Below are 13,190 nucleotides of genomic sequence, written 5' to 3'. Positions count from 1 at the left end.
TCCAACTCAGGATGTTCTATGATTCTATGATTCTAACTGCATCTCGCACAGCTCCCCAGGCCTCCAGCTGTACCTCACACCCCACCTTGCAAGGGAAGGTACTCACAGTCCCACTGTCACCTTCTGCCTCAGCCTCATTGGCAATAGGAAACTTCCCCCATTGTACCAGCACACAAACAGGTCCATAGGTGCCTCCATGAGAGAAGGAGCGAGTGGGGGGTCTTCATGCCATGGGTCAGCACTCGGAGCTGGGGGCCTCCCTGTCCGCAAAGCTGGCAGCTGGCTCCCACTCCCCGGTCCATGGCCTATCTTTATGCCTTGACATACTTTGTTCTGGCCACCAACACAAATGAGAAATGGTTGCAGTAGATGTTCATCATTACCCTCCTGTAGGTTGTTAATTGTACATGACTGAAATTATAAATTGCTGCAATAAATTGTCATCGAGTTACAACCTTTGAAATGTTCATCAGTTAAGAGCATCCAAAGGATAGCCAGAGTGACAAGGATTAGGTTTTATGGCTCCTCTGTTTATGGATACAGAGGAGGCAGCATCTTCTCAACGGCATCATGTGCACGGGCTTATCTGCACCCTGGACCACCCAAGCCAATTGGCAAAGGAAAAACAGGCAAAGGAACAGCAGCAGTGGTGCACAGCAGAGGGAGTGAGCACTGTTGCACTGCACCTTTCCTTGCACATCTTTGACTCAGTGCCACGTAAAGATTTCATGAGATCTGCTCTTGTTTAACAAGATCCACTTTCGTTTAATGATCTCATGGCCACCGGACCAGCAAAGATGGCCAGGCCTGGCCTCTCTGTTCAACTCTGCCATAGCCAGCAGTCTTCTGTCCTCCAGACGAAGGAACTGTCTCTGTTGGGTTTCCCCATCGTGTGGAACAGAATGGCTGCCCTCTGGCCAGGGATGAGCTTTAAAAATAATAGCTACACTACCACAAACTATCATGAGGCATATAAACAAGTCATCCAGACATCAAAAATTGTCAAGGAACGAGTCTCCTGCTGCTTCTCCAGCACTGAAATAAAGTCCTGCTACTCTGGATTTATACCAGTTATATTTGAGGCAAGTTTTGGCCTCAGGTTTCCAAATCCTTTTATTGAATTAAGGGCAGAATTCCTGTTTCCAGAGTTTCAAATCAACATGACAACACTGGAGCAAACAAGAATAGTCTATTTAAAAGCAAGCAAACATTTTGCAGATGAAAGACAAACACTGTAGGTATTTATTAAGGCCCTAATCCAACCAAATCTCTAATCCACTTAGAAAAAGAAAAAAAAAGCTTCTAACAAGCATTTTCAAGATTCTCAAGAACTCCAAGGCATCTGAAATGCTTTACTTCATCTCCTTCCTCAAAGGTATCCCCTCACTGAAAGCACCTTGGGTTTTCTGGATAATGCTGTGGTGAAGGAACACAGGACTTTTCAAGCTTTTGCGGCATCACAGACTTAGAGATCCTCTTTGCAGCCCATTCCTTGGCCTGTTTTTTTTCTTTTCCTCTCAAATCCAGGCTGGTCTTGAAAATCTCCATTAATGGTTGGACTCAATACCATAGTTTGGTGTACTCCTGCCTTGATGTTTTTTTTCCTCCATGGCTTTTTCATAGAAAAGAAATGGAAGCTGGTGTCTAAGAATGCCTAGCTAACTTTTCTCCTAATACAGCGGTGATCTTGAAGGCTTCAGTCATTACCACTGCAAAATAATTCATGCACGGGACGCTCCCTGCATACACATGACATATCTGGAGACCCATCTTCTTTTCTCTTTCTTCATGGGCTCTTTCTGCTGTTGCTGTTAAGGAGCTGCCACTCCTCTTCTGGGACAATATGGCAGCTAATATGGCTTAATTATATTTGTTCCCATATGATGCTTTTTCATTCTTGGCCTAGCTTCCTCCAGGTATCTTCAGTTCTGCTTTCTCCAGGCCAGATCAGAATGACTGTCATGAAATCTTAGTTCTCTTTCTGTAATGAAACACAAAAAGTGTATTATTTTGGTGTCTATTCTGAAAGCCCACAAAATAGTTCTCCTCAACATAGCTGGTATGGTAAAGAATCTTATATAAAATTCAAATTTTTTTCATTCCAATTGCTTTCCTCCTAACAAAAAATGAAATTTAAGTTTTAGCAGAAAAGCTGTTTGAAGAGCTGCCTGAAATATGAAGTTTTCCGGAATTGTGTTGTTTCCAAGAAGAAAAAGAACATTTGCCTGTTTTTAGATTAGCAGAGGAATAAATACAGATGATTAAATATATCATGAGTCTGAAATTATTTTTATTTTTCTGATGACCAAATGCTGTGCGACTGGCTTTATTGTGCAAGGTTTTTCCCATTAGTTATTTTTAGGGGTTTTAGATTGTATTTTCCCCTAACTGGTGACATAATGTCTTGTTAAGACAATTGACCCAGATAAGACTACGCCAACTTCATCAGAATTGGTCTTATACATCTGGATTTTTGATATTTTGGTGGGTCACAGACCAATAGTCTCTGTGGCATGGAAAATATTTAATTTTTTTTTAGACTGCCAGCTTCAGCAAGACTCCTCCAAGTTGACACTAGTTAACAGTGACCTAATTCAAGCTTGATTGGACAAAGATGCCTGGCCCTAAGGGAAATAGTGCAAGGCAACCCACAAAATTCAAGGGTGAGGCAGAAAAGCCTTGTCTTATGGGTCAGCAAGCAACCTGAGGGAATACTGCTGCTTCAGAATATCAACAGCTATCATTTGGGGAAAAGCAAGTCACTGCATCAACATTAAAAAAGCTCCTTCAGTAGCTGACTAATCCATCATCTCTTTTCTTGCTCCAGACTGAAAAATCCCTCCTAGTGGAAAGCAGTATGCCAGCAAAACAGTACCACATCTGCTGTGCACTCCCAGCCCCTGCTACCCAAGCGTGCAGAAGACTCTGAGAGCTGAAGAGCTTGCACTGCCCTCGTATTCTTAGTATCTTCTTACTTACGCTTCTGTTCCCTAGCCTGGTTTCCCAAGGACACAAACCTAAAGTGATTATGTTGTTCACCCAGCTATTAGCTCTGCAACCCGGCTGTTTATTTCTGCCAAAATAGTGGAGAAAGAGAGGTGTCCAAGAGGTGAGGTATCTATGCCTTCCTTCTGACCTGGCAAGGGAGAGGTCTGGGACACGCTCTCCTGCATGGGACCAACAGCCAGGCAGTCAGCACACCTACGGCCAGCCGCCTGCACAGCCTGACAGGAAGAGAATTTAGGAAACCAGAGGCTGAGAGAGAGAGGGCACAAACCCACAGGAAGCAAAGGTTCTTCCTCGTGGAACAACTTCTCTCATCTTTTGTTTTAACCAGTTGTGTGGACAAACTAACCTCTTTCTTAATTTTCAAGGTCCCATGTAAGACTACAATGCAATTTAAAAAATACACTCTTAATCAAAGCCGAGGGGCAACCAAAATAACCTTTGAACTCATTATAAAACAGTCAACTAAATTCAAATTATTCATTTCAGTGTTCAGTATAGTTACTCAGGTGAGGTTTATAGCAAAACTTCATATTCTGCCTTCTAGAGTTGGGCTCAAGATTGCTTAGAGCTGGCTTTCATTTGGTGAGTTAATTCTAACTCAGTATGAAGACTGATTTGCTCTTTATTTAATAAAGTATTTTAATCCTGGATTGGTGTAGTTTTACTAATAATTGTTTCATGCTGATCATGTGTCTCTTGGTTTTATTTTGCATTTTAAAAGCATTTTAATTGCACTTCTAAAATAAAAGCTGGTACTGAGTCAGTTTTATTACGATATGTAAAACGTGTCCAGAATATTTCAGGGCCTGCTATGGAGACCAGGTTTCCATCTGACTAGGTCTCTTTAGGGAACAAGTGTTTTTATTCTGTTGTTATATTTTGGCATAAAATTTCTGGAGGCCCTGGTCCCCTCCCTCCTGTCACTGACTCACTGGCTGACTTGCAGTGCTATATTGCTATCCAACCTCAGCCTCCCCCTCCTTCCAGCCTTTCATGCTCATCCCCAAAACCAGGTTTGTATCTGGTCATCATTTCATTAATAGGATTGCATGCTGTTTCTTCTAGCAACGTCCATGGTTAGAGGGAAAAGAAAGCCACTCTGACCCTGAGAAGCGACTACTCTTTTGACTTGATCACTGTGGTTTAGTCCCAAAGTAATAGAAGCCATTGAACTCTTTGCTTTAAAATTTAGCTATAGAGGTATCTACTTCTTGAGCCTCCAGGATGGTGGCAAAGCCCTTTCAAAACTGCGTTGTTTATCCCCAAACAAGTCTGCTTAGAATTTGAGTGGTGCAGGTGTCCTGGAAAAATACACTGCTCTCTTTTAAGAAAGAAGGACAAAGAGGTATTTGAAATCTGAAGTATTATTGGACCTTGCCAATGCAAAATCTGACTGTCGATACTGAAGGAAAACTGGGCAGGGCCAGAGTATTGATATAAGTAAATTTCACGTGTCCAATTCCTCTAGCAACCCTAATGTTTACTCTAACAGAAACAGTGCCTCCAGGTATAAAATCCAACCTGGTTCTTTTCTACAGTTAGGAACAGCAATGAATGTAAACTAACTTCTTGGATACCAACAGTCCCAAGAGATACGCTATACCTGACTGACCACTACAGCTTAGGTCGTGATGCCAGAGTACAAACCAACAACCACCGAGAAGGGGATGAAACATTCAAAATGAGGAAAAGTAAACTGCATAAGCAACCTAAATGCCAGACCTTCAGCCAGAGCAAGTCACCAGTGCTCCAGTAATACCTGCAGCTCAGTTCCATCACGATGGCATGGGCACATTTTGCAACAAGCAGCTCTGTTTACGAAACTTTGTTGATGAGTGTCCAGCTGGTCATGAAAGGATCAGTCACTGCACCTTTCTGGATAAGGCTGACTGTGCCACAGCAGGCGTCTGTAAAGCTATCATGGCATGTGCTTGGGAGCCCTTAAGCACCCCTTGTCAAAGTATGTCAGCCAAAATGCTGTTGCAGAGGTTGACATGTCCTTTGCCTTAAACGCTTTTGCTGTTCATATGTGCATTATTGCTACTCTAAAGCCCTCTGCTCTGACCAGACACTTTGGCTTTAAATCATGCATGTTCAACTTCAGTAGCCTTCAACTTTACAGTCTTGTTCCAAGCATTTTGTATCATGGCTCCTGTTGGCCACTGGAGCCCAGAATCGCAGGTGAAAAGCTAGTCCACTAAGGAAAAGATGTTACTGAGGATTCAACCAGAATACTTTATTCACACATTGCTTGCCAATATAAGGCTATTTTGAACTGGTGGAGGGGTATCACAGGAAAGACGAAAACAATGTGTTTGTTTCAAAAATAACTGGTTGCACTGTTGTTTTTGTGCAGCTGAAGAAAAGAATATGAGAATTTTTCTAAATGCCTTGTTGGTGTGTCATGAAAGTAACTTCAGAGGAGTGCTCAAAAATAAGCCTAGATGAAATATTGAGTATTTACAAAATCTGTGTCTTCTTGAAAAGACAAAAGCTCTAGAGCATCAGAAAGATCCTTCACACTCAAAACCAGAAAAGACACTCTGAAGGCTCAGCAGCACCTTTCCAACATTGTTTTCCACGTTTGTTTCTATATTACGACTGTAGTACTCTGTCATTCTGATACTGCTAACACTCGTGCTAATGCATCCTTTACACACCAATATGAAGAGTTGTTTATGGTAGTGCAGCAGTTCCCAGGCACTAAGTGGGATACTTTACCATAGCAAGTGATATTTGTCCTGGTATAAATGGGCATAAATGCACTCCCACTAATGGCTATACCTCTATAACAACAACAAAACAAAACCATAAAAACCCACACTTCCGAGACAGTTGTATTGGCAAAAAAATGTGAACGTAGGCCAGTCCTTAGCAATGATAATGTTGAAACACTGGCAACTTTATGAACAGATGAATGCTCTGTTGAAAAAACTGTGACTAAGAAGACTGAAGATTGAGAGTATGGCTCAGTGGGATCTGGCTAGCACTCCATAAAACAACATCACACTTCCCTTATAAAAACCCTGCCACTGAAATACCACCCAAACATTAGAGTGCTTGGGAATGAGCAATGAAGGAACCAAACTGCTTCCCTCCTGCTGAATATAATCCTTCATCACTCACTCCCACCTCATTATCTCAGTCACTCATGGCCATGCATGAACTGCTCTATCCTAGACCACAGTTAAGCCTTCCAATACCCTCTAGTTCTCAGGAGGCGATGTATCTGCTGCTAAACCCTGTTGCAGCCCCACTTCCCATCACATCCAGGACCTCCTCCTCAAGTCCCCACTGCTTTCTCATCTGTGATCTTTTTGCCTGCCTGCTCTTCTCTACTTTTGCCAATACATGCATGCTCTCCCAGCAAACTCCTTCCAGTTTCATCCAGGAACAATACCTCGGCCCATACTGCCTCAAGTTCAACAGCTCTCAGGCACTCATCTTGCCCAAAGGTGGCTGTCCTGAGTCTCCACATCCCTCACACCATCTCATGTTCCCGCTGGCATATGCAGTCCCACACAAGACCATATAGCCTTCTCCCAGCCATTACTCCTACCTGCAGAAAACGCTTCTGGGGGCACTGACACATGTAACAAAAACTGCTTTTTCAGATACGACACATATGCTGAAACTTTAATGAAATGCTTAGAAACATAAAAGCATCTGCCAAACATTGGTTAAAAATTTAATGTAGCTGCTTATGAAAAACATAAATGTTTGTCTGAGGCAATGCTACGGACTGTTGAGAAACGTCACCACTTCATTGACTGAGTTAACTTACCAAGTTTTTTTAAGCAACGATCTGCGGTAAGTTGCTACCTCTTGCTTGAAATTAGGAAAACCAATTTCCTCTTTCATTCTAAAGTCTATTTTTTGCATTTTTATATCCCGGTGGTAGGGAGGATCTAATTAACCCTTTACATTCACTCCATTATGTCCATTCCTGCATACCTGCTTATCTTAATGTGAGCAAATAAACTCCAAAGGGGACACAGGAGCAACCACAGGACTGAGATTACTAACTCCAGAAAGCTACTGCTGTTTCCAGGACTAAAGCATGGCATGAAGATTATCGCAGAGTAGAACCTTTTGAATACATGTGATCTTTATGAATATAGTCTTTTAAATAACATTTAGAAATGATTAGAAATAAGCTGCTCTTAGCATAAAAACTGACAGCATAAGATCGGGATAATCTAGTTTGCTGCAGCCCTCGGTCGGCTGGTGCTGAGCCCAAGACAAAGCTAAGGACCCCAGGATTTACAGACATACACACAGAGTTCCTCCAGATCTGTTGAATTTAATCCAATCTTTCCAAAGCTCTCGTCTGCTACTTTATACACTCCCCACTATGTTAAACAAAATCCTTTCCTTGGTATCATACCGCGTAGGCCATTAGTCTTTGCAACTCCTTGTAAGGAGGACGCGATTAAAACATTGCAGAGCCGATCAAAACGATTGCTGACTAAAACATCTCTCGCTTCCCCACGGGATCCTGGCTGGTAGCTGCCTCCATCCCGGCTCCCTGACATCCTCCGCTCCTGGGCACAGCGGAGGGGCTAGCAGGGGAGGAACAAAGGTGGCTCCAAGCCACTTTCGTGCCTCATAACCCGTGCCAGGGCTGCTTAAGCTGTGCTGGCTTGCAGGCAGCCCCCCGGGGGCCCTGATGTCAGCCGAGAGGAACCGGTTGCAACACATGCTGGTTCCTCCCTGCCAGCTCCCCTTGGCTCCGCTCCCGTGCCAGGAGCTGGCGGGGGGTGGCCGTGCACCCCTCTGCTGGCCCAGGAGCCGGCCGGGGCCCCTGCTCCAACACTCACCGTGCAAGGCAGAGGGGCCAGCTCCCAGCAGAGGCTGTGGGCCCTGTGTCCCTGGGAAGCAGAAAGGATGGGAAAGGGTAGCAAACCTCGTTTTCCAGGGAAATTTTCCTCTAAATGCTCATCCGAGGGAGATAAAAGTCCTGTTTCCATGGCATAAACATCACCATCCCTTACCAACACTTATAAACAGGACACACAACACTGCAAAATGTTTGCCAGGGCTACTAGAGTGGAGGAATCACAAGGGTGAACAACGAGAAGCACTGTTAGTCTCACCAGTCCCCACATGTAAGCCACTCGGTTGCTCCAGCATCACCTGAAAGTATGTCTTGGATTCAGCTACAAGAGCTCAAAACATGAAAACAATGTTAAAACTCATAGATTCTTCTCCCTGCCCCTTTCCTACCTCTGTTTGTTTGCTTGGTAATGATTACTTCAGCCATTTGTGTTGCAAGATGTTGCCGATTTGGCCTTTCATTTAAAAAAAAAAAAACTCATTTTTTTGTTTGAAATGATGGGATGTTCCCTCTGTGCTCTAGCCTGGTGCCTGATGACACACACTCAGGTCCACGGCCAGCCACAGGCCGCCCACATCTCCACGTCCACCTTGGCTGCTCTGCGTGTGGCTGTGGAAGGGGGGTGGCTGCGTTTCCTGTGGGGAACGAGGACATAAACCAAGCCAGTAAATCCAATAAGGAAAACGAGATATTCCCATGCCTTAGACAGACAGAAATACGTGCAAACATAATGCGATCATTAATTTTCTAGTCAGTGGATTAGCACTCTGAATAGGTAGCGATAACATTTTCTACAGCACCCCATTACCTGTATAATCAGTCCTGGCACAGGAGGATTACAAATCCTGTGACCGTGATTACAAAGCCTCCTGATTTCTGGAAGCTCTAAGTGTCACTGATAACACAAATCTTTGTTAAACCTGTTTTATGCGGTGATGGTGTCAATGCGGAGAGGAGGAGGCAGACGAGACTCCAGGGCACAGGACGCGGGGAGGAAAGGAGTGGGATGCTGGCAAAACAAGCGTGTGCCTCCTTTCTGTGTCGATACCCAGCCTGACCAGAGCTCATCAGAATAAGTGGAAAGGCTCCCACTGATTTCAGTGAACTTTGGATGCAGCCCCAGAAGCTTCAAAATGTAAACAGACAGATAGGGGTATGCGCCTGCCAGGGTAATTTCCCCTAAATAAAACCACTTTGGCATGAGAGGAGCCCCTCAAATGCATGTCTGTGGGAGGCACACGTGGGGAAGAAAAGCAGGCCAGCCTGCTGGCACGTGGCATAGCAAGGACCACCACAGCCCAGTTCCCAGGCTGCTGGCACCCTCAGAGCCCCCAAACTCTCCTGCTGTCCCCTCAGGGTCCGTCTGTCCGGGTGGCACGTATAGCACGATCTGTCCCTCCACAGAGGCTGCTGCAGATGGGCTCCAGGAGGGAACAGGGTGAACGGACAGGGATTGCCAGGATCATGCTGCTCCTTCCAGCTCTCTCCTAGCCTCAGGAGCAGCCAAAAGCACAGCACCTTAATGATAAAGGATACATTGTGAAATCAGTGTCAACACACCTCGTGTCACGCTGACTGCTTCTCCAGCCATTCTGCACTGGTGCCCCATGAAAAGTAACAAAGAAGACTGCCCAAACATTTCGGGAGGGCTGAGAGTTTCAATGCAACTCTAGCTTAAATTGCACAATTTCTTTAGGAATTTTACATTTGTCTCAGTCGGTCTATTAACTCTCAATGTTATAATAATGGGCAGAATATTAGCAGCAGGAAAATAATTTTGACCTGCCATTAAAGACATAATGATTAATGCCCATAGTTAGCTGTTCATAGTAAACATTTTTCTCCTGCTTTCAGAACAGGAAAGTATTTCAACACATACCAGGATTCATTGTAACATCATTAATCATGATGAATTACCCTAGTATTCATTTGGATGCAAAATATAATTCCTTGGGAATTTCACTTTAGCTTAATATTAATTCGTATTTACTCTGTTACAAACTCTCCTTCCCTTTCAATCCTTCTTTTTTTTTTTTTTTTTTTTTTGCAGTTCCCCCAGGTTCTCTTGCGTAGCCACATACTGTAACATTTCATTTATTTTGTATTGCTTTCTTTAAGCTTGTATTATTTGTTTGTTGTTCTTTGCTGCTTTCACCCACTCAGCTGTTCATTCATTCCTGTTAGAAATTAACAGACTATGTCAAAAGCAGCTTGTCCTCAGTGAGAGTCATAAACGCACCGCAGCATTTCACTAAGGATACATGACAACAATACAACACCATAGCCTCCTCTCTCTTTCCTACTTCCCCTACTCTAGATTTCAGATTTTCAATCCTCAGCCCTGCAAGTCAATGTTGTACTTACACACCAAAACCTTCCCGTCTCGCACTGGTTCTCAGGATATCCCATGCTTCTTAAATTCAAGCACAAAACGTCCCAATCTTAACAAATTTCAGATCTTAAAGTGAGGGAGCTCAGTACTCTGGGGTCAAACTATGTATCTTTTCTGGGGATAGTTGCAATGACAAAATCATTCCCTCCTCCTTCAGATTTAATAGGGAAACCAGTATAAAAGTCCTTGGAATTAACAAAAACGAATAAACAACAACAACAAAAGCATGAGCCCTACACAAATTTATGCTCAAAAAGATGTCCTGAGGGCAACTACTGAAGTAATCTGGCTGGAAAGACCAAAGAGCAGATTTGTTTGAATTAGTACAAGGAAAAAAAAAAAAAAAAGAAGGAAATTTTCCATTGCCCCAGAAAAAGAGAACTGCGAATTCATCCCACTGATTTGTCCTCCAATGGTAGCTATCATGTTTAACATAAATAAAATCTTTATTCATAGCAAGCTTAAACAATATACCTCAAAATATTTCCTTGGTGCGTCGATGTGCATTTTGAATATCTGATTAAGAAATTCTTAGCCACGGGCACTACGTATTTTTCTTCATACATCATCCTTTTTACGCAACTATGTTGCGTGTCATACATTTTTGATGAATGGAATATTTACGTGAGAAGATGCTAGCAGAAACACAGGCTCTGCCATAACCGATGAGGCAGCTTGTCCACCAAGCCCCAACATCCAGCCTGGGAGGAAAACATTCCCTGATGGTACAGTAGGAAAAAATTACAGTCCGACAGAGGCCAGAGTTCTGGATCTGAAAACACACCGATTTTGAGAAAAATAAGACCCATCTCCAAAGCACACACCTGGGGCCCTTCTCTAAAGGCCCAAAATTCCAGTTCCAATTCATTCTACTGTACTTCCTTGAATATCAGGAAAGATTGACTATAGATTCGGGAAACTCCTTAAGATCAGCTTCTTGAAGCCCTTAATTAAATCATTTTATTAGAATTATTAAATACCGAGAAGGAAAATATCACATGGGAAAACTCCACACCTTATTATACAACCAGTGGGATGAATAAAAACAGCTTTTCTACCATTTGCTGTCCTTTATCCCCTACCCAAACCAATTCACTGCAGCTTTCCCTGTGAGATCCCTATCAAGGAAGAAGCAGCACACAGTGCAGCTAGTTCAGGGCTGCACATGGGCTCACCAGCCAGCAAATCACTTGGTGGTGATGCGTTAGTTTGACCTTCTCGCTCTCCTGATTCTGATTTCCATGAAACTGGTAGGAAAGAAATACCTCTGCAAACCCAGCCCCTCTATCCCATGTAGCTGAAATTAGCCACAAGGGACAGAAGTGGTAGGGAAGGCAGAGGAGAAGGACAGCGGTTACACAAATGGCAGTTCCTTAGGAAACCCAGCTACTGCTGCTAAGGACCAACATCATTCCTGAGTCACACCATGCTGCCGGCACCAGGGGGGTGTGAGGGGGCTTTGCCCTCACCTTTCCCTTCTGAGCAGAGCCCCGTGTCTCCCCTGCCACGTCACATTGCCATGTACCTGCACCGGCTGCCTTGCCAGATAAGAGCTGCTCTTCCCCAACATGTATAGTGATGGCATCAGATTGCTCACTGCTATCACGCAGCTGATCTTCAGTTATCCATAAATCGTTGGTTACCACTTATATTACACAAAACAGTGAGCAATTACTTAAATTTACCTTATGACTCATTACAGATTAGTTCATTAAGTGAATAACCCCTCCTCGATCATTACAGATACAATGAAGTACTGTACATGAGTGAATTCCTAAGTCATAATTAGGAACTCACTCATGTACGGTGTTTCATTGTATCTACACCCATCTCCCACTGCACACATTGATATTTGCACACGTAAAACAACCTGTGTCTTGTATTTGTATACAACTTGTGAAACATCAAGCTGCTGTGAGATACCGTTGTGTGGCTGTGGAGCTCACCATTTACTGGCAAGGACGACATCATTTCATAGAGTCACAGAATCATTAAGGTTGGAAAAGCCCTCCAAGATCATCTGGTCTAACTGTCCCCCTACCACCAATGTCACCCACTAAACCATGTCCCTAAGCACCAATACAATGCAAGACTGGTAAATAAATCCTAACGTTTTGCTACTCAGATAAGGACTAGCTGCAGCAAGTTTTCTCCTGTTCTGGGTTGGCAAATGCCCTGAGACATGGCAAAGGAAGCGAGATGCTGACACTAATCAACAGAGCTCTGTGAGAAAGTAGATGGGGAGTCTCCCAGATCCACTGGGATCCAAGAGAGTAAGAGATAGTCAATGCTCTCAAGACTGGATGGGTTCATGCTACTTCAGACCATCCAAAGTTAGAGAAAGCTAACCAAGATGGGCTGGGCAGTGCTGAGAAGAAGCACAAAGCTGCAGAAGAATCTTGGGCACCCACAAGTGAAGGATCCTGCAGAAAACTGAGGCAGGAAAAGTATTCAGCGTTTTATGCTTCATAGTTTTCTGTTTGTTTTGTTTGTTTTGTTTTTTAGTAGCTCAGGGTACTTGCTGTGCTATCAAAATAAGAATTAGGACCTTTTAGAATCTGTCTGACGTCTGGCATCTCTACTATGTGCTGCACCTAACACACAACCCTGAAAACCATACAGCAACCAGAACAAGGGCCTACTTCTGCTCTGGAGGGATGTGTGTCTGTGTGTTACGAGGTGTGGGAGGCATTAACACTAACTCTAAAAGGGGTGAAAAAGAGGGAGCCTCTGCACTGGAAGTGGGTGAGAGGACTTGAGGTGTTAATGACATCATGGGACATGGAGTGGAAACAAATGGAAAGTGTTTTACTACCTTGACAATTTGTTCTCGACTCAGTCAATTGAGTGAGTAAGGATGATTTGTGAGATTTAAAATTGGTTCAACCTTCAAAGTCCACTGAGGACCTAGCAGGAAACCACTCAGATTGTAGAATTCATCTCTGGTCAAAG

General features: G+C 43.6%; 1 long non-coding RNA gene across 1 annotated transcript; it reads right to left on the bottom strand.

The window, feature by feature from the left end:
• Window positions 1-668: 668 nt before the first annotated feature.
• On the bottom strand, window positions 669-9,133 carry LOC308179758. Its single transcript, XR_013940513.1, has 3 exons — window positions 8,655-9,133; window positions 8,236-8,481; window positions 669-1,981 (listed from the first exon to the last, which is right to left on the bottom strand). It is a non-coding gene; the product is annotated as an uncharacterized lncRNA (long non-coding RNA).
• Window positions 9,134-13,190: the final 4,057 nt, after the last annotated feature.

Source organism: Anser brachyrhynchus (assembly GCF_964034855.1).
Source record: "Anser brachyrhynchus genome assembly, chromosome: 1".
Lineage (NCBI taxonomy): Eukaryota > Metazoa > Chordata > Aves > Anseriformes > Anatidae > Anser > Anser brachyrhynchus.
This window is presented reverse-complemented; position numbering and strand designations above follow the sequence as displayed.